This window comes from Nycticebus coucang, chromosome 15 (genome assembly GCF_027406575.1).
Source record: "Nycticebus coucang isolate mNycCou1 chromosome 15, mNycCou1.pri, whole genome shotgun sequence".
In the NCBI taxonomy this organism is placed as follows: domain Eukaryota; kingdom Metazoa; phylum Chordata; class Mammalia; order Primates; family Lorisidae; genus Nycticebus; species Nycticebus coucang.
In genome coordinates this window covers 72,457,826-72,480,940 of record NC_069794.1, presented here as the reverse complement: position 1 = coordinate 72,480,940, position 23,115 = coordinate 72,457,826, and the positions used below count along the sequence as shown (strand labels likewise).

General features: G+C 39.2%; 1 pseudogene; it reads right to left on the bottom strand.

Annotated features, from left to right (window-relative positions):
• Nucleotides 1-4,275: 4,275 nt before the first annotated feature.
• Nucleotides 4,276-5,022, bottom strand: LOC128566828 (induced myeloid leukemia cell differentiation protein Mcl-1-like; annotated as a pseudogene).
• Nucleotides 5,023-23,115: the final 18,093 nt, after the last annotated feature.

Sequence of the window (23,115 nt, the reverse complement as noted above, 5' to 3'; positions counted from 1 at the left end):
TAAAAAGAAATCAGTGAGAATGCTAATCCCTACAGGATAGGTATGGACAAGCAGCCCTTTTTGGAATAGCTGGGAGCCCAGACATAAAAGAAGTTCTCACTTGAAAGTTATCACAAGGGAGACAGACAGGTCCACAGGCTCTGGAGAGCTCTCCTCAGTGGTGGGGACAGAAGGTAGAGCCTGCTCACATCCCTTTTCTCCTACCCAGCAAAAGCTGTAAGCTGGGGAGCAAATCTAATACTCAGGGCTGAGGCAATAACCTTGCTATTGACTGAAAATTCCTGTTTCAAGCCTAAGTCTCCATGGGATGGCAGTAGGAGGCGTGGACTTTGGAAGGTAATTGAGTCATGTTGATGGAGCTTTTATGAATGGGATTAGTGCTCTTATAAAGAGATAAAGAGATCAGAGCTCTGCCCCCACCCCCTTGTGAGGATAAAAGGATACAATGAATCTGCTGGCACCTTGATCTTGGACTTCCCAACCTCTAGAACTGTGAGAAATAAATGTCTACTTAATGTTACCAAATAACATAAAATAATTATTATAAACATTGATACCAATTAAGCAATGTTATTAAACAGTATAACCATCCAGTCTGTGGTACTCTGTTTGATTTTCCAGGTCTGACATTAACACCAATCAATAAGTTTAATAGGCCATAATCAGAAAAGGGAATTTTCTTGCTATAAGGACTAGTATACACATAGTAATAGACATACTGTTGTATAGCAGTACACACTAAGATGGGCAGTCAGCTTCTGGAGGGCTAAAAGCAAAACCCAATTGAGAATTAGGGTTAAGGGGAGGAATGGAAAACTCTCCTGCTCCCAGAACATGAGCAATGTTTCATGACTTCTCTGGGAGAGGAAGAAACTAAGTTTCCTCACCCTAGGTGGAGGAATAGGATATTTTCCTGAACTTAAGATCCTACATCTATACAGTGTAGAAATTGGCTAGTGCAGGGAGAAGCAGACACTCTCTCCCTTGGCTATCTAGACCCAACGCAGCCATGGAGAGGGAGGTAGGGACTATGAGAAAGGCCACTTACCCCCACCCAAGGCCCAGGGCCAGGGCCTGAGCCTAATCCCTCCTGCCTCCACCTGATCCTACACCAACTACCAGGAGGCAGTGTCCATCCCCAGGGGAGTCCAGAAGCCTGGAGAGAGATCCAGCCTTCTCAGTGGCACAGCTTTCCAGGGGGTTGGGAGTGAAGCAGGAACACTGGAACCAGCCCCCAACCCCTGCCTGAGGTTGCCAGCATACCCCTGACATATAGATATCAGGGGCCCATAGCTGGAGGTGTTTGAAATCCCTTCACTGAAAGTGTCAAAGTAACAACAAACACAGGCCCAGCTCAACCCCTAACAGTCAGACTTCACCCCCCACACAGCCAAACAAAAGAGGAGTGTGTGTTTCCACTTTCCTAGCCTAAATACTTCTATCTCCACCATGCTCCTTCCCTGTGATGTCCAGCAGGCCGAAACCAAAACCAAACAAAAACTAACCCCTCAAATGAGGAGATAAACCTAAAGGCAATAACATATCTGTATCATCTTTATATTGAAAAGGTATTAATTAAAATAATTTCAAAAATTATTCTCAAGAAATTGAGATCGTTTGAATTCTCAGCTTATTTAACTCAAATACATTGGATTATAAACAAAGACTTTGTATTTCTTGTGTTAAGTACAGTTTCTCTTTTTTTTTTTGAGGCAGAGTCTCACTTTTGTCACCCTGGGTAGAGTGCCGTGGTATCATAGCTCACAGCAACCTCAAACTCCTGGGCTTAAGCAATTCTCTCACCTCAGCCTCCCAAGTAGCCTGGACTACATGTGTCTGCCACAGCACCCAGCTAGATTTAGGATGAGGTCTCACTCTGACTCAGTCTGGTCTTGAACTTGTAACCTCAGGCAATCCACCTGCCTTGGCCTCCCAAGTGCTGGGTTTACAGGCATGAGCCACTGCCCAAGTACACTTTCTCTTATGAATGACCATTTTCCCATTGCCCAAGTACACTTTCTCTTGTGAATGACTGTTTTCAATGACTATTTAATATAAAGAGGCAAAGATGCAAAGACGTTTGAACTGTGATGAAATGGGTTACAGTTTCCTGCTCAAGAAAACAAGTATGGATCAGTTAAAGCAACTCATGTCTCTCTGTTTTTACTTATTTAATAACTGATACCTTTGCAAAACTGAGCAGCTTAAAATAAAATATAAGTAATTGATAAGTTTAATAGATCAACATCAGAAAAGGGCTTATTCTTGCTATGAGAGCTGTGTACTTATGGATATAGTAGAGTGATGGAACATGGTGAAATCTGATGGTGAATTTGGCAGCCAGGGCAAAAATCTAAAGCTTAGTAGCCTAAGTAATTCTAATGTATGGTGCTGACAAATTCCTTTTAAGAGATAACCTTTTCTTGATGCCCAATTCTAAAGGGATCACATTCTGAGAGTCATTATGCAAGGGGCCTTGGATGATAAAATAGTATTGCTCATTCACTCAGTGAATGTTTATTGAGCCTGGTGAAGAATGTGGAGATAAGAAGTCATCATTCCCGCTGCATACAAGAGTCACATCTTACCTTAAAAGATAAATATAGACTCAGGGTGAAAGGATAGTCGTCCATATTTCAGGCAAATGGTAATCAGAAAAAAGCAGGTGTTGAAATTCTATTTGCAGACACAATAGGCTTTAAACCAACAAAAGTAAGGAAGGATAAGAATAGTCACTTCATATTTGTTAAGGGTAATACTCAATATGATGAGATTTCAATTATTAATATTTATGTACTCAACCAGAATGCACCTCAATTTATAAGAGAAACTCTAACAGACGTGAGCAACTTGATTTCCTCCAGCTCCATAATAGTTGGAGATTTCAACACTCCTTTGGCAGTGTTGGATAGATCCTCCAAGAAGAAGCTGAGCAAAGAAATTTTAGATTTAAACCTAACCATCCAACATTTGGATTTAGCAGACATCTACAGAACATTTCGTCTCAACAAAACTGAATACACATACTTCTCAACAGCCCGTGGAACATACTCCAAAATCAATCACATCTTAGGTCACAAGTCTAACCTCAGTAAATTTCAAGGAATAGAAATTATTCCTTGCATCTTCTCGGACCACCATGGAATAAAAGTTGAACTCAGTAACAACAGGAATCTGCATACTCGTACAAAAACATGGAAGTTAAATAACCTTATGCTGAATGATAGCTGGGTCATAGATGAGATTAAGAAGGAAACTGCCAAATTTCTGGAACAAAATAATAATGAAGACACAAATTATCAGAACCTCTGGGATACCACAAAGGCAGTCCTAAGAGGGAAATTTATAGCACTGCAAGCCTTCCTCAAGAGAACGGAAAGAGAAGAAGTTAACAACTTTTTTTTTTTTATCATTATGAATCAGCTTTATTCCACTATAACTAGGTTGCATACAATTACATCAATTGGTTCAATTGGTTCAATCACACTCTAGAACTAATCAAGACAAAGTTTAGCATAGAAAAGTTGTAAGAAATAGGTTCCTAAACTACAGAAGTTACAAAATTCAAAAAGAGCATTAAAAACTAAATTTGAGAACCCCCTTTATTTCAAAGAAATACTTTCTGTAAAAATATATGCAATTTTTACAGACATACAAGTTGTTTTTGTCTTAAAAACTGAGGATATTCCATACCTGTAAGTAATTATTAAGACTTAAATCAAGTATTCATGGTCATTACTAGGCTAATAAACTAAGAATCATTCAAACGAAGCTAAATCAAGTATTCGTGGTCATTACTAGGCTAATAAACTAAGAATCATTCAAATGAAGCTAAGGTACAACAGGTATGAAAGTCCTGAACACTTGAACTTTCTATTCCTCAAGAATACAAGAATTTGTGAGCATATTTAATGAATTCTATGACTAATCCAACTACTGGCCACACTCCTGGTCTCAACAAGGAAATGTCTTTTCAGCCTATGGTCTTCACCAAATCTAAAAGTCCTCCTCCATGTCCCGTTTGCTTGTTGTTGAACTGAACTTTGCTTCTTTCAGAACGTGACTCTTCAATCAAGGAGGACCACTTTTCCCATGTATTTGTTCTTGTGAAAGTCACATTCCTCTTGCCACTTCCTTTTCTGGGTAGGCTGCTCTTGCAAGTTACATACAGCTTAGGGTAGTTTAAGTCCAACTTCATAAATCCATTTGATTTCACAGATGAATGTGGTTCTGGTGGCTGTTGTTGGTTAGAAGTAAATCATTGCACTTACAAGCCTATCTTATTAGATAGGCCAAACCAGCTCCTACTCCAGCAACACCTGCAAAAGCCAGCAGCACATTTCTGATGCTGCTTGCCAGGTATTCCAGGTGGAAGAACTCCACGAAACCATCCCAGCCTCTTTGTTTCACTAGCCAGTCCTGTTTTGTCCTTACAAGGACATTTGTGATATTTTCTGCTAATGGCTCGGTGCAGCTTTCTTGGTTGATGCTCTTCAGGTGTTTGGCCACAAAGGCACCAAAAGAAATTAGAGTCACAATCCTGCCCCAGTTTGTTATGCCGTAACTGAAAACAAGGACCATCACTCCAGACAAAGATTTGACGTCGTTTGCGGTTTTGATGTCCAGCTTGCGAAGCATCCCTCCGAAGGCCGTCTGGTGGTTGTGCTGCACTTCGTCTCCCACGAGGCGCAAGGTCTCCAGTGCCTTCCTGCTGGTGGCTCCTGCCCTTGGTGCCGGTTGCCTGCTCCCGAAGGTACCGAGAGATGATCTCCAGTGACTGCCGGTATAACTAATCCTCCTCTGCTGGGGGAGGTGTCGAAGGAAGTGACCCACCAGTGCTGGGGCCAACTCCAGCAAAGGCAGGACCTCCGGCTGCTTCTTGAGAGGCTCCGGCTCATACGCATCCAGCTTACCTTCAGGGGACGATGGCATGGCAGCAGGGGCTTCCATCTCTGGTAGCGATGTGCGGAGGGTTGGCTTGAAGAACAGCAGCCTTGTGAGGGTGGCAGTGACGTTGGAGACCTGGGCATTCAGAAGTTAACAACTTAATGGGACATCTCAAGCAACTGGAAAAGGAAGAACATTCCAACCCCAAACTCAGTAGAAGAAAAGAAATAACCGAAATTAGAGCAGAATTAAATGAAATTGAAAACAAAAGAATTATACAACAGATCAATATATCAAAAAGTTGGTTTTTTGAAAAGGTCAATAAAATAGACAAACCTTTGGCTAACCTAACCAGGAAAAAAAGAGTAAAATCTCTAATCTTATCAATCAGAAACGACAAAGACAAAATAATAACAGACTCCTCAGAAATTCAAAACATCCTTAATGAATATTACAAGAAACTTTATTCTCAGAAATATGAAAGTCTGAAGGAAATTGACCAATACTTGGAAGCACGTCACCTTCCAAGACTTAGCTAGAATCAAGTGGAAATGTTGAACAGGCCAATATCAAATTCTGAAATAGCATCAACCATACAAAATCTCCCTAAAAAGAAAAGCCCGGGAGCAGATGGCTTCACGTCAGAATTCTACCAAACCTTTAAAGAGGAACTAGTACCTATATTACTCAACCTGTTCCAAAATGTGAAAAAAGAAGGAAGACTACCCAATGTGTTCTATGAAGCAAACATCACCCTGATCCCCAAACCAGGAAAAGACCCAACAAGAAAAGAAAATTATAGACCGATATCACTACTGAATATAGATGCAAAAATATTCAACGAGATCCTAACAAACAGAATCCAGCAACATACCAAACAAATTATACATCATGATCAAGTCGGTTTTATCCCAGGGTCTCGAGGCTGGTTTAATATACGTAAATCCATAAGTATAATTTAGCACATAAACAAATTAAAAAACAAAGACCATATGATTCTCTCAATTGATGCAGAAAAAGCTTTTGATAATATCCAGCATCCCTTCATGATCAGAACACTTAAGAAAATTGTATAGAAGGGACATTTCTTAAACTGATAGAGGCCATCTACAGCAAACCCACAGCTAATATTCTATTGAATGGAGTTAAATTCAAAGCATTTCCACTCAGATCAGGAACCAGACAAGGCTGCCTATTGTCTCCACTGCTCTTTAACATTGTAATGGAAGTTTTAGCCATGGCAATTAGGAAAGAAAAGGTGATCAAGGGTATCCATGTAGGGTCAGAGGAGATCAAACTTTCACTCTTCACAGATGATATGATTGTATATCTGGAAAACACCAGGGATTCTACTACAAAACTCTTAGAAGTGATCAAGGAATACAGCAGGGTCTCACGTTACAAAATCAACATTCATTAATCGGTAGCCTTTATATATACCAACAATAGTCAAGCTGAAAAAACAGTTAAGGACTCTATTCCATTCATAGTAGCACCAAAGAAGATGAAATATTTGGGAGTTTATCTAACAAAGGATGTGAAAGATCTCTATAAAGAGAACTATGAAACTCTAAGAAAACAAATATCTAAAAATGTTAAAAAATGGAAAAACATACCATGCTGATGGCTGGGAAGAATCAACATCATTAAAATGTCCATACTACCCAAAGCAATATACAATTTTAATGCACTCCCTATTAAAGCTCCACTGTCATACTTTAAAGATCTTGAAAAAATAATACTTCGTTTTATATGGATTCAGGAAAAAAACCTCGAATAGCCAAGACATTACTCAGAAATAAAAACAAAGTAGGAGGAATCACGCTACCAGACCTCAGACTATACTATAAATTGATAGTGATCAAAACAGCATGGTACTGGCACAAAAACAGAGAAGTAGATGTCTGGAACAGAATAGAGAACCAAGAGATGAATCCAGCTACTTAGCATTATTTAATATTTGACAAGCCAATTAAAAACATTCAGTGGGGAAAAGATTCCCTATTTAACAAATGGTGCTGGGTGAACTGGCTGGCAACCTGTAGAAGACTGAAACTGGACCCACACCTTTCACCATTAACACAGACTCTCACTGGATTAAAGATTTAAACTTAAGACATAAAACTATAAAAATACTAGAAGAGAGTGCAGGGAAAACCCGTGAAGAAATCGGTCTGGGCGAGTATTTTATGAGGAGGACCCCCCGGGCAATTGAAGCAGCTTCAGAAATACACTACCGGAACCTGATCAAACTAAAAAGCTTCTACACAGCCAAGAACACAGTAAGTAAAGTAAGCAAACAGCCCTCAGAATGGGAGAAGATATTTGCAGGTTATGTCTCCAACAAAGGTTTAATAACCAGAATCCACAGAGAACTCAAACGTATTAGCAAGAAAAGAACAAGTGATCCCATCGCAGGCTGGGCAAGGAACTTGAAGAGAAACTTCTCTGAAAAAGACAGGCACACAGCACACAGACATATGAAAAATGCTCATCATCTTTAATCATCAGAGAAATGCAAATCAAAACTACTTTGAGGTATCATCTAACTCCAGTAAGATTAGCCCATATCACAAAAACCCAAGAACAGAGATGTTGGCATGGATGTGGAGAAAAGGGAACACTTCTACACTGCTGGTGGGAATGCAAATTAATACATTCCTTTTGGAAAGATGTTTGGAGAACACTTAGAGATCTAAAAATAGATCTGCCATTCAATCCTATAATTCCTCTACTAGGCATATACCCAGAAGACAAAAAATCATATTCTAACAAAGATATTCGTACCCGAATGTTTATTGCAGCCCAATTCTTAATTGCTAAGTCATGGAAAAAGCACAAGTGCCCATCAATCCATGAATGGATTAATAAATTGTGGTATATGTACATCATGGAATATTATGCAGTCTTAAAGAAAGATGGAGATTTTACCTCTTTCATGTTTACATGGATGGAGCTGGAACATATTCTTCTTAGTAAAGTACCTCAAGAATGGAAGAAAAAGTATCCAATGTACTCAGCCCTACTATGAAACTAATTTATGGCTTTCACATAAAGCTATAACCCAGTTATAACCTAAGAATAAGGGGAAGGAGGAAAGGGAGGGGAGGAGGTGAGCAGAGGGAGAGTGATTGGTGGGATTACACCTGTGGTGCATTTTACAAGGATATATGTGAAACTTAGTAAATGTAGAATGTAAACGTCTTAACACAATAACTAAGAAAATGCCAGGAAGGCTATGTTAACCAGTGTGATGAAAATGTGTTAAACGGTCTATAAAACCAGTGTATGGTGTCCCATGATAGCATTAATATACACAGCTATGATTTAATAAAAAAAAGAAAAAAGAAAAAAGTCATCATTCCTGTTCCCTAGAAACTTTCCATCTAATCATAGAGAGAATCAGTTTGTTTTGGTTACCAACTGAGTATGAGTGACTTCTTGTCATAAACCCAGCTAAGATTCTCCTTGGCATAGAAGTGCAAACCATCCCAACACAAGGTGAGCTAGTAAAGGTGCCTGCTGGTGGAGGTGGGATTTTCTTCAAGATTAAGCTTTGCATTCATCCAAACATTTGGGAAAGAATTCATCTGGGACTGAAATTCCTGCTATAGTGTATGGCAAAGATACTCTTCATTTAGTACTTTTCACTGTACATGTCACTGGTCATTCATGCAGGTAAAAAAAGCACTCAGCAGTCCTCTAGGGGAATGTCTGATTCTGAACTCCAGGTTGTCTGATGGGCTGAATTAGCTTCGGATGTTTCTGTATTAACTTATGTGAGTGATGAGAGATAGGGAGACAGCACTTTAGAGCATCAAGCAACTCAGCAGTTTATACTAGAGAAAGATTCTTTTAAAAAGAAACAAAATTAAATTGACATTTTGATGAGGATGAATTTTTTTTTTTTGAGACAGTCTCACTTTGTCACCCTCAGTAGAGTGCTGTGCCATCACAGCTCACAGCAACCTCAAACTCTTGGGCTCAAGCAATTCTCTTGAGTAGCTGGGACTACAGGTGCCTGCCATGATGCCCAGCTATTTTTAGAGATGGGGTCTTGCTCTTGCTCAGGCTGGTCTCTAACCAATGAGCTCAGGCAATCCACCCACTTCGGCCTCTCAGAGTGAGCCACCACATCCAGCCTTGAGGATGAAATTTAAAAATCTGTGTTTGGGATCTGGGCATTGAGGCTCATGCCTGTGATCCTAGCACTCTGGGAGGCTGAGGCAGGCAGATTGCTCGAGCTCAGGAGCTCAAGACCAGCCTGAATAAGAGTGAGAGCTCATCTCTACTAAAAATAGAAAAGCTAGTTGGTCATGGTGGTGCACACTTATAGTCCCAGATACTCAGGAGGCTGAGGCAAGAGGATTGCTGAAGTCTAAGAGCTTGAGGTTGCTGTGAGCTATAATGCCATGACATTCTATTCAGGGTGACAAAGTAAGACTCTGTCTCAAAAAATAAAACAGAAAACAAAATTTGTATTTGGTAAGTATGAAATGAAACTAAGATGCTGTAGGATGTCTTATCACAGTTACTTGAACATTTTGGCTTCTTGATGAAAAAGGTGAATTAGGACTCGGCACCTGTAGCTCTGTGGCTAGGGCACCAGCCACATACACTGCGGTAGGCAGGTTTGAATCTGGCCTGGGTCTGCTAAACAACAATGACAACTGCAACAGCAGGAGCAACAACAACAACAACAACAACATAGCTAGGTGTGTGGCAGGCAGCTGTAGTCTCAGCTACTTAGGAAGCTAAGGCAAGAGAATCACTTAAGCCCAAGAGTTAGAGGTTGCTGTGAGCTGTGATGTCACAGCACTCTAAGAGGGTGACATAGTGAGACTCTGTCTCAAAAAAAAAAAAAAGAAAGGAAAAAGAAAAAGGTGAATTAGTACCTTTTAGATATTAGACCTAACTAATTCTGCCACTCTCTCCCCTTTAAGACTTTGAAAGGCCTTGGGTAGAGAAACACCTGCTGTTTTGGGAACACATTGGTCACTATGTGGGACTTGATGCTCAGGGAGGACTGTATTCCCTTCTCATAAACTATTTTACCAATCCATAAAAAAACATCAAAAAATACCAGGCTTAACAAATTTTCTTTAAATTGATATGGCAGAAAATTATTAGGATTCAGTGTTCTGGAAAGAAAATTATTTATAACCGAATAGTTATTTTTAGATAAATAATCCCTAGCTAGAACTATTCTGATTCAGTTAATTGTATCCAGAAGGAGGTGCCCACAGAAACATAAAATTCGTTGTTACTACTATGTGTTAAGGACTTTAGGGTTCCTTAAAAAAAAAAGGTGCCACGAATGTGGATGAACCAACGTATTCACTCATTATCCATTTCAATACCTAAGTTTTTCATAGTGTCTCAAATTATCCATATCATTGCTGTTCAAACTTTTAAAGAAAACTTTTTGCATTAGCCAGAAACTTTTATGACTTCAGAGAGTTCAGTTTCCCATGGGGCAATGATCTGAAATTTATGTTGAAGCAGATGACTATCTACAGAGCTTCTGGAATGTCTCCCAGGGTGAATTTATCAGTGATTTAGTCAACAATAACTCATCTTGTTTATTTTAGTTCAAAGAAAATTTTGGACATTTTACATGAACTTTTATTTATGCAACTTATTTGCCAGTGAACGCATATGGTAGTTACTTTTTGCTTCCTGGAGGATGAACTGGTTTTAATTCAGTAAAGTAAATGGAAACATCCAGATGTTCACTGTACATAAAATGAAGTGAAAAACATAGTTTTTTGCAGTATAAGTTTTCTAAAAATGGCTTCTAATTCAATTAAGTTAGGACTCTTAAAACTTTTGCTTTAGATAATGTGGAAAGTATCAATAATTCTAACAGAAGTTTTATCTTTCATTAAGATCAATATTTTAAAAAAATTCTTGAAAATTAACATTGCTATATTACTATTAACTCAACACCAGGCCTTTTTCAAACTACAATGTTTTCCTGCTAAGGTCCTTTTTCTGTTCCCAGACATTACATTGCATTTCATTGTCATGTCTTCTTGGAGTCTCTGGTGTGTGACAGTTTCTCAGTCTTTCCCTGTTTTTCAAAGCCTTGACAGTTTGAAGAATACTGATCAGGCATTTTGTAGAATATCCTTTAATTTGGGCTTATACTATGTTCTTATAATTGGACTAGGATTGTGATTCTGGAAAGAAGATCACAGAGGAGAAGAGCCCTTCTGACATGTCATACTAGGAAACTCATGATATGTACGTGACATCAATGGTGATATTAACCTTCATCTCCTTGGTTCAGGTAGTGTTTGTCAGGTTTCTCCACTGTGAAGTTATTATTTTGTTCTTTTCATTCTCTGTTCTTGGGAAGTGAGTCACTAACCTTAGCCCACCCTCAAGGAAGGGCAACTGAGCTCCTCCCCCTAGAGAGGGGGCATAACTACATGTGATGTTTGGCATTCTTCCATAAGAAAGATTTCTCATTTTTCTCTTATTTATTTATTCAATAATCATTTATATAATTATGGACTCGTGTATCTTTATTTTATGCTTTGGGTTGTAATCCAGTGCTTCATTATTTATTCTGTTGCTCAAATCAGTGTAGCTTTGGCTGCTGGGAGCCTTTTTAGGTTGGATCCTGTGTCTGTTTAACACCTCCCCCACCCCCATTTTTTTTTTTTTTTCTTAGCACTTTCTTACATTCTGGCACACAAGATGCTCCAGTTACATCTTGCATATTTCCTGTTCCAGTGCTAGAATTAGCTATTTCTCCATAAAACTCTGGTTAATTTATTGCAGAATGGTATTTAGAGTGCAAGATCTGGAGCCTGTGTGTGCTCATTGCTGTGGGGATGTTACTGTGTCTAGAGCCTCTCAGTAGGTAGTCATGATCTTTTGAATATTTAGAATTTTATAAGTTTTCAGACTGACCTCATGTAAGACTTTTAATGCAATATTAGCCAAATGCACACATTGCTGATCCCTACTTCTTGTCATGCTCTTCCACCCACCCTTCTTCTGTTTCTTTCAGAAACTATCTTTGCTCTCTTGGACTCTTCTCTTCTTGTACCCCTTCCTCAATACTTTACTGCCTTTCCCTTTCTTTATCTTTCTAGTTTTTGAAGGTATGACCTAATCATTATAATGAAAATAATTTTTTTCAATAAATTTTGTCTTAGAGGTGAATGATATTAGTCTAATTAAATTTTATGTGCAGAGAGTCAATCAGTGAGCTGTTGCAAATACACATACTTGTGCCTCTCATTCTAGGAACAATAGGCATCTTAGAGGGTGTGGGGGCACATTAGGACATCCATAATTTTATAACCCGAAGTGTTTCGTGACTATATGCAAACTAATCACTTTAAATTTTCAAAGATTATTAGCGTGTATGTCTCTGTGTGTGTGGTGCATCCATCCATTGGCCTACCTCTCAATTACACACGAACCTACACACACATACACATGCATCCCTTTCCAGCTTCTGAACAATCAATTTTAGGTGTGGTCTACATCAACCTTTTAATTCAAGTACAAAGCGTGGTGATCTTCCCTGTCCTTCTCCCACTACATTTCCCATTCTTTTGTTTAAACCTGGGACACCAACCGCTTTGAAGTTCATTTCTCAGCTTCTTGTCAGCTAGTTTTGAGGCATGAGTGTGGAGAGGAGGAGGAGAGGCAAGTTCTTACCTTTGCTCTCCCTGCCCCAGCAGCACAGTTTGGGCAATACCTGTGTCCCTTCAAGATTGGCGCTACTAGGCTCTGGTCACATACTTTCCTCTCCTTGTTTCTTCAAGAGTAGGGGCCATAATGGCTTCCCAATCTTGCTAATATCTTGATGTTTCAGCATTTTAATGTTTCCTAAGCTTATTAGACTTCACATCAGACTTACAATTAAGTCAACCAAGAATCTAGTCTGGTGTGTCTAACAACTTGATCTCTGAATAACCAACTGTAAAGTTCGTGGGATTAGGAAATTGGACCAGGACACTATTTCCAGAGCTTTTTGGGATTGGAATGCTTCTGGGAAGAGAAAGTTGAGACTCTGTCTTGGAAATCTTGGCCATATTTTATCAATTCTATATGATTGACATCCTGGCTTATGTGTATTGGCTTTGAATTTTCACAGGATACACTCCCACCACCATTTCCATGAATTGTTTTATTATATTCTCTTTCTGATTACCCTGCCTTCCCAAGACTGGATAGGATTGTTTTTATGCATTTCCCCAAATTTGCTGGCAAAGAACAAGTCAGTAAACCCAAACAGATGGGAGCAGAATGCATTGCCAGTCACTGTAAGGCCAGATTTTTGTTTGTTTCTTCTTTCAACTGCCTTATAATAAAGCAGTGAATATCTGATCTTTACTTTGGATTCCTGTTTCTTAGTGATTCTAACTTTTTGTTTTCACTCTGCCACCCAGGGGATTGCATTTCCTGGAGGATTTCTTCTTGGGACTCCTCTGTCATCCTCCCTCCATACTGTGACTCCCTCCATACTGTTTCCTTACTGAATTTTCTTCTTTGAAAATCACTAAGATCAAGAGTTCCTGGCACTCCTGGAGTTTTGATAATTTCCAGTCATAAATGAAGTAAATTGGAGAAAAATCAAATATAGCCAAGACTCAACATCACCCCTTATTATGTGGATCCAAGGTCATTCTTAACTGTGGATAGAAATAACCTATAGCCTTATGTGAAACACGTGGGCTTAGACACTGCTGCCATCAACCAACCTAAATTATAGCTCCTGTGTTTGTAAAACAATTTGAGCTCTTCAAAGCCAACTTTGTATTTCATAATATAAGCCACTCTGCTTTTCATATGGAACATGTTTCTTAATTTTTATTAGTTCCAGAAGCTTGTAATTCTAGAAAATTCCAGTAGTTTCGAACTCCCATGACTTTAAATCTAACGTCTGAAGTCTTTTTTTCCTAATTGAAGCCAGTTTGGAGAATAATTTTGTTAATGGAAACCCAAAGTTTCCATGGCCTAATGGTATCAGGAGCAAACTCTTTGGTACTAGTCCTTCTATTAGTTTGATTAGTTTTGCATATGCTTATCTTGGTTTTGGTTTTATCAAAGTTACACATACCCATATTTTCAGCCACAAGCTGGTTGCAAAAAACAACAGGCTCTACCCCTTCTCCACTCATTTCCACTACTGTAAAACATCACTTTTACTTCTTTTAGTAATGAGTTTACCTGAACTGCTTTTTCTCTGAATGTGTGGTTGTAATTCCCACTTTTTCCTTCAGTTGTAGGTTATCTTCCCACCTTCAAGCTGATTGTTCATCTGTGTTTCTTCCTCCCACTTCACTGCCATGCAGACTCTTTCTATTCTCCCATATAGGTAAATTGTAAAATAATGAACTCAATATTCAGCATTTACCTCATATGACTATGTAATTGTTCTTCATAACTGAGCCATGTAGTAAATTATGATTACTTTTTCATTTCTGCAAAAAGTTTTTATTTTTCCTGGGGTTGACAATCATTTTTCCCTTGATTTTTTGCCTTTTGGTTGATTCAACTTAAATGTTTCACAAATTATCTAAGCCTTTCCTCAGGACTTTCAGATGCATCAGGCATTCTAGCAATGTCATTTTTGTGGGGATTTTTCTTCTGCAGCCTTTTGATTTCTTCAATCTGGACTGCTGTACTCTGTACCTGGGACATGGCTGATCCTGGGATTGCTTTTTGCCTTTGCTTTGCTTCTGACTTCTTTTTATCCTTTATTCCACACCTTTCTCTTTATTAACATATTCCACCTCTTTTGGTGGAACTCATCTTCTGCCAGCTTTTTGCAAGTGGCTGTAAGGGCCAAACAATTTTTTTGAGAAGTTGTATATTTGAAAATGCCATTATTATGTCCTCACACTTGATTTATATTTGGGCTTATACATTTATAAGATGGAAAACATTTTCCTTTGGCATTTTCAAAGGCATTGATTGTTCCCTTGCCCTCTGGCTTCCACTGCTACTATTGAGATGTCTGATGTTGTATGGTAATTTCTTTTTTCCCCCCTTTATCTTTAAAAGTTTTAAACATCTTCTATTTGTCCGGGTCCTGTAATTCTAAAATATTTTGATAATTTTTAATATTATTATGCTTCTTAATTGCTTGGCTACTTGGTTGGCCCATTTTAATCCAGAATCTCACAACTCTGTCAGAGAAAATTTTCTTGCATTATGTTCTTGATGAGTCCATTTCCCTCCCATTACTGTGCATCTACCCAAAAGAAAAGAAATCCTTTTACCATAAGGACACTTTCAGTAGAATGTTTATCACGGCTCAATTTACAATCACCAAAATGTGGAAGTAGCCTAAATGCCCACTGACCCAGGAATGGATTGACAAGCTGTGGCATATATATAGCATAGAATACTTTGTTGACTTTTTAAGGAACTCTAACTTCTAATTTTTAAAGAAAAGGGAAATAAAAAAATATATTGGATGTCTCTTTTGCTCTGGATATTTAGAAATCCCAAGAAAAATAAATTGATAGGACAGAAAATGAAAGTTCAATGGAAGTTGATATAAGAAAACAGGGCCTGAGGATAACCATAATAATTCATCTAATTACAGTAGAACCTTCCTTAAGCTGACCTAATTTCCATAAACCAGACATGCATCACATGTACCCAATGGAAGACTGACCTCTATATGTATATTGACTATCTCTGTAAGTTGTATCTTGACCACTTGGACTGTGTCCCTCTATTCCTTGACAAGTTGAGTCCACACTACACCAAGGGGTAAAGGTGTGGGCTTTGCCCCTTAGTTGTATTACTTTTTCTTTAATGTAGTTTCTTTTATCATGTTTTATGATAACCACATTTTTGATTAGGCCTAACATCCTATTTTTTATCATGTGTTGCAGAAGATTTTTTTCGATATAAAGGACTGGTCTGAATGGTAGGTACATCCTACAATTACTGAAAAATTTTACAGTTAATTGAGACATCATGGCTCAAAGTAAAGATATCAAAGAACTGACATTGAAGGAAAAGGTTGATCTTCTACATTTTCTGGAAAGCAGCAGCAAAGAATGACAGCAGAATATTGTGGTGTTAGCTTGGAGACATACGTGGAAAAAGAGGAAAATTTCCCTTAGTGAAGTCAACAAAGCCACATTAAGCTGGTTCAAACAAATGAGGGTGGTTAAGGCCCGAATCTCAATACTGAAATTCAGTAAGTAGCTAAAAAAATTTGCACAAGAAATTGGGGTGGAGATTTCCAAGCATCAAGTGGTTGGTTTGAAAAATTTAAACGGTGACATGAGATCTCCCAGAATGTCTTGTGTGAATCCACTGAAGTTTCAGTAGACATTGTGGAAGAGCTCATCAGAAAGTTCCTAGACTTCCCCAGAGACTTCAAAGATGACAATATCTTTAACACTGACTAGTGAGGACTCTTTTCAAGGTGATGCCTGATAGGAGCCTTGTCATGAAGATGAAAGAGTAGAAAACCTTCCAAAAAATGTGTCACAGTTCTGTTTTGCAGTAGCTCAACTAGAGAGAAACTAAAGCCCTTGGTGATTGGTAAATTGGCAAAGCCACATGCATTCAAGAACCTGAAGCCTGAAGACCTTCCCATCACTTGGAGATCAAACAAATACACACAGATGACTGGTGCCTTAGAAACGGTCTATTCTACTGATAATAGACAAGTTGTCCTGGCTGCCTCCAAGTGAATCATCTTGCAAACATGACACTAAAATTTCTGTCTCCAAGCATAACTTCAAAATCCAGCATTTCACCCGGTGTGGTGACTCGCCTATAATCACAGCACTCTGCAAGGCCGAGGTGGCAGGATTGCTGGAGCTCAGAAGTTCAAGAACAGCTCGGGCAAGAGTGCGATCCCATCTCAACCAAAAATAGAAAAAATTAGCTAGGCATAGTTGTGGGTGCCTATAGTCTTAGCCATTCTGAAGGCTGAGGCAGGAGGATCTCTTGAGCCCAGAAGTTTTAGGTTGATGTGAGGTAGGCTGAGGCCATGATACTCTAGCTTAGGTGACAGAGTGAAACCATGTCTCAAAAGAAAAAACAATTCAACCTCTTGACTAAGGCATCATCAAAACATTTAAAATGCACTACTGAGCCCAGCTCCTGTAGTGGGTCATTACTGAAATACAAACCCATGGTCTGCCTATGGAAGCAACTTTACCTACTGTATCAGTTAACACTCTGGATGCTGTCCTCCAGATCAGTTATGCTTGGATAAAGTTCAGCCAGAAATGATATCCAGGTGTTTCAAGGAAGTTGGATTTGTCACACCCAAGAGCATGATGTTTTGCCCCCATCAGACAGTCCATCCCCCATGGCAGAATTTGAGGGAGTAGATTTGAAGGTTTTGTTGCAATGGAAAATGAGGTGACAACCTGTCATGAACCTGACCCAGAAACAATTTTCAGGCAATATTGATCAAAGTACAGACCAGTGTAAAAGTGTATAAAGCAGCTGATAAAGTGGAAGAAGCAAGAGAGAATGACACAGAAATTGCAGAGACTTCACTTTATGGGGGCAAGACATGATTGCAAGAGGGACTTTACCTAACAATTGCAATCAGTGTAACCTGGCTTATTGTACCCTCAATGAATCCCAACAATAAAAAAAAAAAAAAAAGAGAGAAGAGTGTCAGGCATCTGATAATGTAGTTGAAGTCATTTGCTTTGGAAAAATGCCCAGGTATGCTGAATGGTGTACCCAGGTTTGAGGGTGCTTTCTCCACTACATTTGTAATAAGAATAAGAAACAGACCAAGACTGACTCTTTTTTTCAGAAGGAATGATTAAAACATGAGAAAACAGTACATGTATTTATTTTGTATGATACTGTATATATGATTTTACTGTGTTTTGCTTATATATGTTTTTGTATGATATTCTCTAATAAAAGCTGTACAAGAAAGCAATGTACATGTGCTTATCAGTATTGAAGGCTTACTTCCTTCCTTATGGTGACCATCTCAGTGTGTTGGCCAATATATTATAGTCCCTTGGGTGGTCAACTTACAGAGAGAGGATCTATTGTATTTTCTCTTCTTGGCAAATGAGGTGTTTGGACTGGAATATAGGTGAAGAGGGATTTTGAGTATCTTTCTGGAGCTTTGTAATGGGGAGTACAAGGAAATAAGGCCATTTTCTTCAGTTACCTGTGGGACTCTACAAGTGAGTGATGTGTCCCAAAACAGAATTCGGATAGTACTGGGTTAGAAAAATCAGCCATTTTGGTACTGCCAAGGTGAGCTATTTAAATCTTTGCATTCAATACTGATCTTGACCCAGCTCTTAATAGGAAGAGACACACCAGCATACAGAGTTAGAGAAAGGGAAACCAATGAGTGAGAAGTCAGCAACAGTTTTCATTTATTCGTATTCATTTTTTCCTAATTTTTGATGTTGAAGATGTTCAGCGTCATAAGCTTCCTCTCAGACATACATGTACATATCTACATGCACACTGATGGACTCACATCATCACCACCAAAGTGAGACTGAACAAAGCCTAGCATCCACATGTGTCTATGGCATGTGCGCACACATAAACACACACATTTGTTCTTTGACACTTAGTGTGTTAGTCTCTATTGCAACGTATCATTTTGTTGATGCATCCATGTAACTAAGCCAGTGAGAATAAAGACATCATTTTATGTCTCATGAAGTTCTCTGTATCTTGTCTGGTGCGTTCCACTTCCTTGCCCATCAACATTTGTAGTTGGCGAGGGCACCCAGCACTGTCCCCTTTTGTCTGACGGAAAGACAGAAGGGCCAGTCATGCCCAAGTGATGTATCAAGCAGATTTCCCAGCAGTCACTCATAAGAACATACCCTAGTGACTGAAGATGAGTGAAAAAGTGCTTCCTAACTACATGCATATTGTTATGTAAGGGATTTTGGATATCTCCTCCCATAATATGTGGGTGAGTTGATAGATTTCCCCATGCAATTCATCACAATCTCTTTTTGAACTCCCTAGAGTCACTTTTACAAATGAGTCAGTTTGTGACATTAATAAACAACTACAAGAGACTGATTATGTAAAGAATCCCCCAGAAAGTTAAATAAGGAGGAAAAATGGCCCAGGCAGTTGAGAGAGAGGTCGGGGTGAACACAGAGAGGCCTGCAGGGGATTGTCAGTGACAGCAGCAGATGCTGAAAGCTTGCATTCCAGGGTTTGCTCAGAAGCCAAGAGAGGCACCAGGCGCACAGCCTCAGGGAAAGCATGTGTGTGCTCACCAAGAGATGGCAGTGAACATCAAAGTCCTGCTTCTCTGGCTGGTAACTGGCTTTCTCTTGAAATTAAATTTCAAAACTGAAATCTGGGCTATAGGATTCTGTAAACAATAAAATAAAACGCAACAAATAATGGCTATTAGGTATTAGGCAAACGTGTGTATCATAATTGAATACAGCTCTTTAATTCTGATGTTTTATTCATCCAAACAAAATTTCTAATGCTGCCATTGAGGTGCATTGAAATGGTCTTTTTTTCTAAGAAAACAGGCATTTTCAAAAGTAGCTTAAAAAATACAATTCCCATTTTAATGTAACATGCCAAGCTTTAGAAAGTTTATAGCTTTATGTTCCACATTTTAGTTCAAAGAAAATGGAGCTAATGGAGCTGGAATATGCTTCAACTGGATTGCCAGTTTTTGGAGGCAGATATGTCGTGGGCTCCTGGGCAGAGCTGTTGTGAGCTCAGAGGCTATCTTTTGCCCCTGGAATATTTAAAGTTCCCACACTCTCAAGTTTACCCTTATCTGCCCCAGTGAAGTGGCCTTGTTGTTAAGGTACTTTAATAAAGAGGATAGATATTAATAAATAATAGCCAATAGGCAGTATGCCAAGCACCATCCTAGGCATTCTTCTCGCATTATCTCATCTGATCCCCATGCAAACTTAGGAGGTTGGTGCTATCATTATCCCCATATCACAGATGAGGAAACCTGACCAAAGTCCCAAAGTTTAGTAACTGCTAGAACTAGGATCAAGCTCAGGACAGCCCCACTGAACTTAGCCACTGACACATTGCTGACTTGCTCCTTAGACCTCCCTAGAAACAGGCAAAAATAGCGTAAATTGTACTCTAAGCAAAGAGAGAAAAAGGATTCTCTGGCCACACCCAATTCCACAGTGACCTCTCCTTTCAGCATTTATGTAAACCTTGTGATCAAGGTTCACGTTGTAAACCAGGCTCTCATTCTTTTTTTTTTTTTTTAATTTCCATATATCATTTCTCTTTTATTTTAGGGTACATAAATTGGGAGATTTTAAGAATCACCATTAAGTTTTATGGAACAAAAAAACATTTAGTAAGCTAAAATGCCCAAGAGACTTGCAAAGAGTTAGAGTTACTCCTTCGTGAGTGACTTGATCCACTTGGAGAAGTTACTTTTCTATCTATATTACTACTATGTGCTATCTCTATTTCACACGCTTCAGAAACCACAGTTTCTCCAAAAGCCTGGTCAAAATGTCCAGCCTTATAGACTGTGGACACACATACTAGGACCTCATTCTTGAAGTAAAATAAAGAAAAGGGCTTAAATAGAGTGAAAGCGAATGGAGTCATAATAAGAGAGCTAATCTCTATTGAGCGCTTTCTCATAACCAGAGCTTTTCTAAGTGCTTTCCATGAATTAACTCATTTACTGTGCACAACAGCCTTACTGTGGGCAGCCTCACTTCAGATTCCAGCTTTGTGACCTCAGGCTTTGTGAATCACTTCACTTCTCTAGGCCACAGTTCCTTCAATTGTAAATCAGGAATAATAGGATACCCTCCTCTTACTCCTTTCCAGGCACTGCTGTGGGCTCTCATTCTAGCTAGTGATCAGTGTGTGCGGTGCAGTGATAGAAGAGATGAAAGCCTGGAGACTTGAAAGTTTAAAGAACTCTACAAGATCCCACCACTACTATGTGGCAAGTCTCTTACTGCCCCGACAGTGCTGAGCCAGAGTGCAACTCACTCAGCCACTAAGCCTCTGAGTGGAGACTGAAGTGATCTGGTTTCTGCCTCAAGGCCACAGGCAATGCTGGTGTGATCTGGTCTCCATGAGATGTCTATCATGAACTTATGATATCAGCAGGGGAAGAAATTTTCATTTCTATTTCTATTTATTCCAAGAATGCATAGGTTTTGACATATTGAGAAGTATTTAGGAATTTTGGCTTTATTGGTAAGAAATTCTATCTTGCAGGATTCCCTAGGCACTGAATTTGTAAGTGGTACTTAAAGATGTATACAGGCAATCCCCTGAGTTATGAATGAGATAGGTTGTGTAGATTTGTTCTTAAGTGGAATTTGTATGTAAGTTGAAACAGTTACAGTCATCTATTACCTGTAAGAGCCGCCATTCTGAAGTGAAAGTTGAGTGTCATCTGGATGTTTGTAACCTGGGGATCACCTGTATCTGACTCTCATCCGGGCAGCAGCTGCCACCAATCACCAGTGATTGACAGCAATTATAAAGACTCGCAAAAATAATTTTATAATTGCGTTTCTTATTTTATATTTAACTCTTTGTCTTACAGTATTTACCTAAATGTAGCTTTCCCATTGACAGGGTAGTAGGTTTTAAAAATCTCACTAAACAATAGTACTGGCTTAGTGAAAAGGCTCTGGCCATTTTTTTTTTTTCCTATTTTGAATCATTTTAACATCATATTAATAGCAAGTAAGAAAGTTGTGAAATTGCTTCCACTCTGGTCTAAGGGGACAACGTGGAATTCTTTGCTGATGCATACATCTTTGTTCTCTTTCCACCCTCCCTGATTTGTCTGATAACCCTGTGCCTGGCGAGCAGAGGGAAGGACGTGGCACTCAACTGGTCCCTCCACATGTATCTTGCCAGGCTGTTGGTCTGGTGTGGTTTTGGACCTATCTCTTCCCAGAGCAGGACCTGGGAGATGTGCAGGTGACAAGGGCAACTCACCTGTACCCTCAGTGTCTCTGGGCTCCCCAGAGACAGGTAATGAGAGGAATCCTGAGTGAGCAGCAATTGCAATATGTTTGGCCCAGGGCAGATCCATGGGAGGTCGCTTTCACCTGTGAACTATGTGTTAGAAAAACTATGCAAACCACACATCAGCTGGGCTGCATGGAATCACTCTAATCTGTTTATTACCACCACTCATGCAGCACTTTATTTGAAAGGGAGTCCATCACTGAAAGCATCTGGTTGACTACCCAATACAATTATACTGAAACCCCCCCACACACACGTTGAAGCAAGCTCAGTGTTGGGTATGTCAGTTACTAAACCAACTGCAAGGCCATCCATTCCCTTGCAGCCTGAGGTCCTTGGGATCCACCCCACTACTTCTTATCTCAGAAACTTCTTAGTACATGTTTTCCATAGTCAACAGTCAGTCTCTCTCATCAGTCACCCTATCTGTTCCAGCTCAGGTTAATCAGGTTGCATTATGAGGCTTAAAATCCAAACATATAGCTGGTTACTTAGGCGTTGTTCTTACATAAACAGAGGAAGACAGCTGATGACATTGGCGACTTCCCTTGTCAACTCATTTTTCTAGGGCACTTGCTTCCCAGAGATTATTTATGTTTGCTGTATTAATCCATGGCAACCACTTAACAGCTGTACCAAATATCCCTTCCCAAAGTGACCAGTTGCTCACTCTCCTTTCCATGGTTCTATTTTGGGAGTGGTGCGGACTTTTGATGATGCCCTGTTGAGTTCTTGTTCCCATCAAGTTATGAGTGGTGGCTTATAAAAGAGTATGCTCCTTGGCTTTGACCTTTAGGAGAAAAAATAAATTCTGCTCATTTACTCAGATGACGTAGTTACTAATATTTAAATTTGAAGTGATTAAAAAACAGGAAACATTTGAAAAATCAATAAATCTAAATGTTTGTTTAAAAATCTTTAATAATGGATTAATAGTAATGCTCGTGTTGGTATACAAAGTCAAAATAGCAAAGAAAAACCGAAGTAATAAATAATACCTTCCACTTGATGCTTCCTCACTCTGTCAGTGAGGAAGCCTCTAGATAATCTTTGGAAATAGTTCTATTTTTACTACTGTTGGTTCCCTACATAACTCTAAATAATATGCTTTTTCATTTAGTCTCTAACCTGTGAATTTTATTATCAGTCTTTTTTTTCCGAGGCTGGGTTTGAACACACCACCTCTGGTATATGGGGCCAGCACCCTACTCCTTTGAGCCACAGGCTCTGCCCTTCTTATCAGTCTTTTTAGTCCAGCTTTAT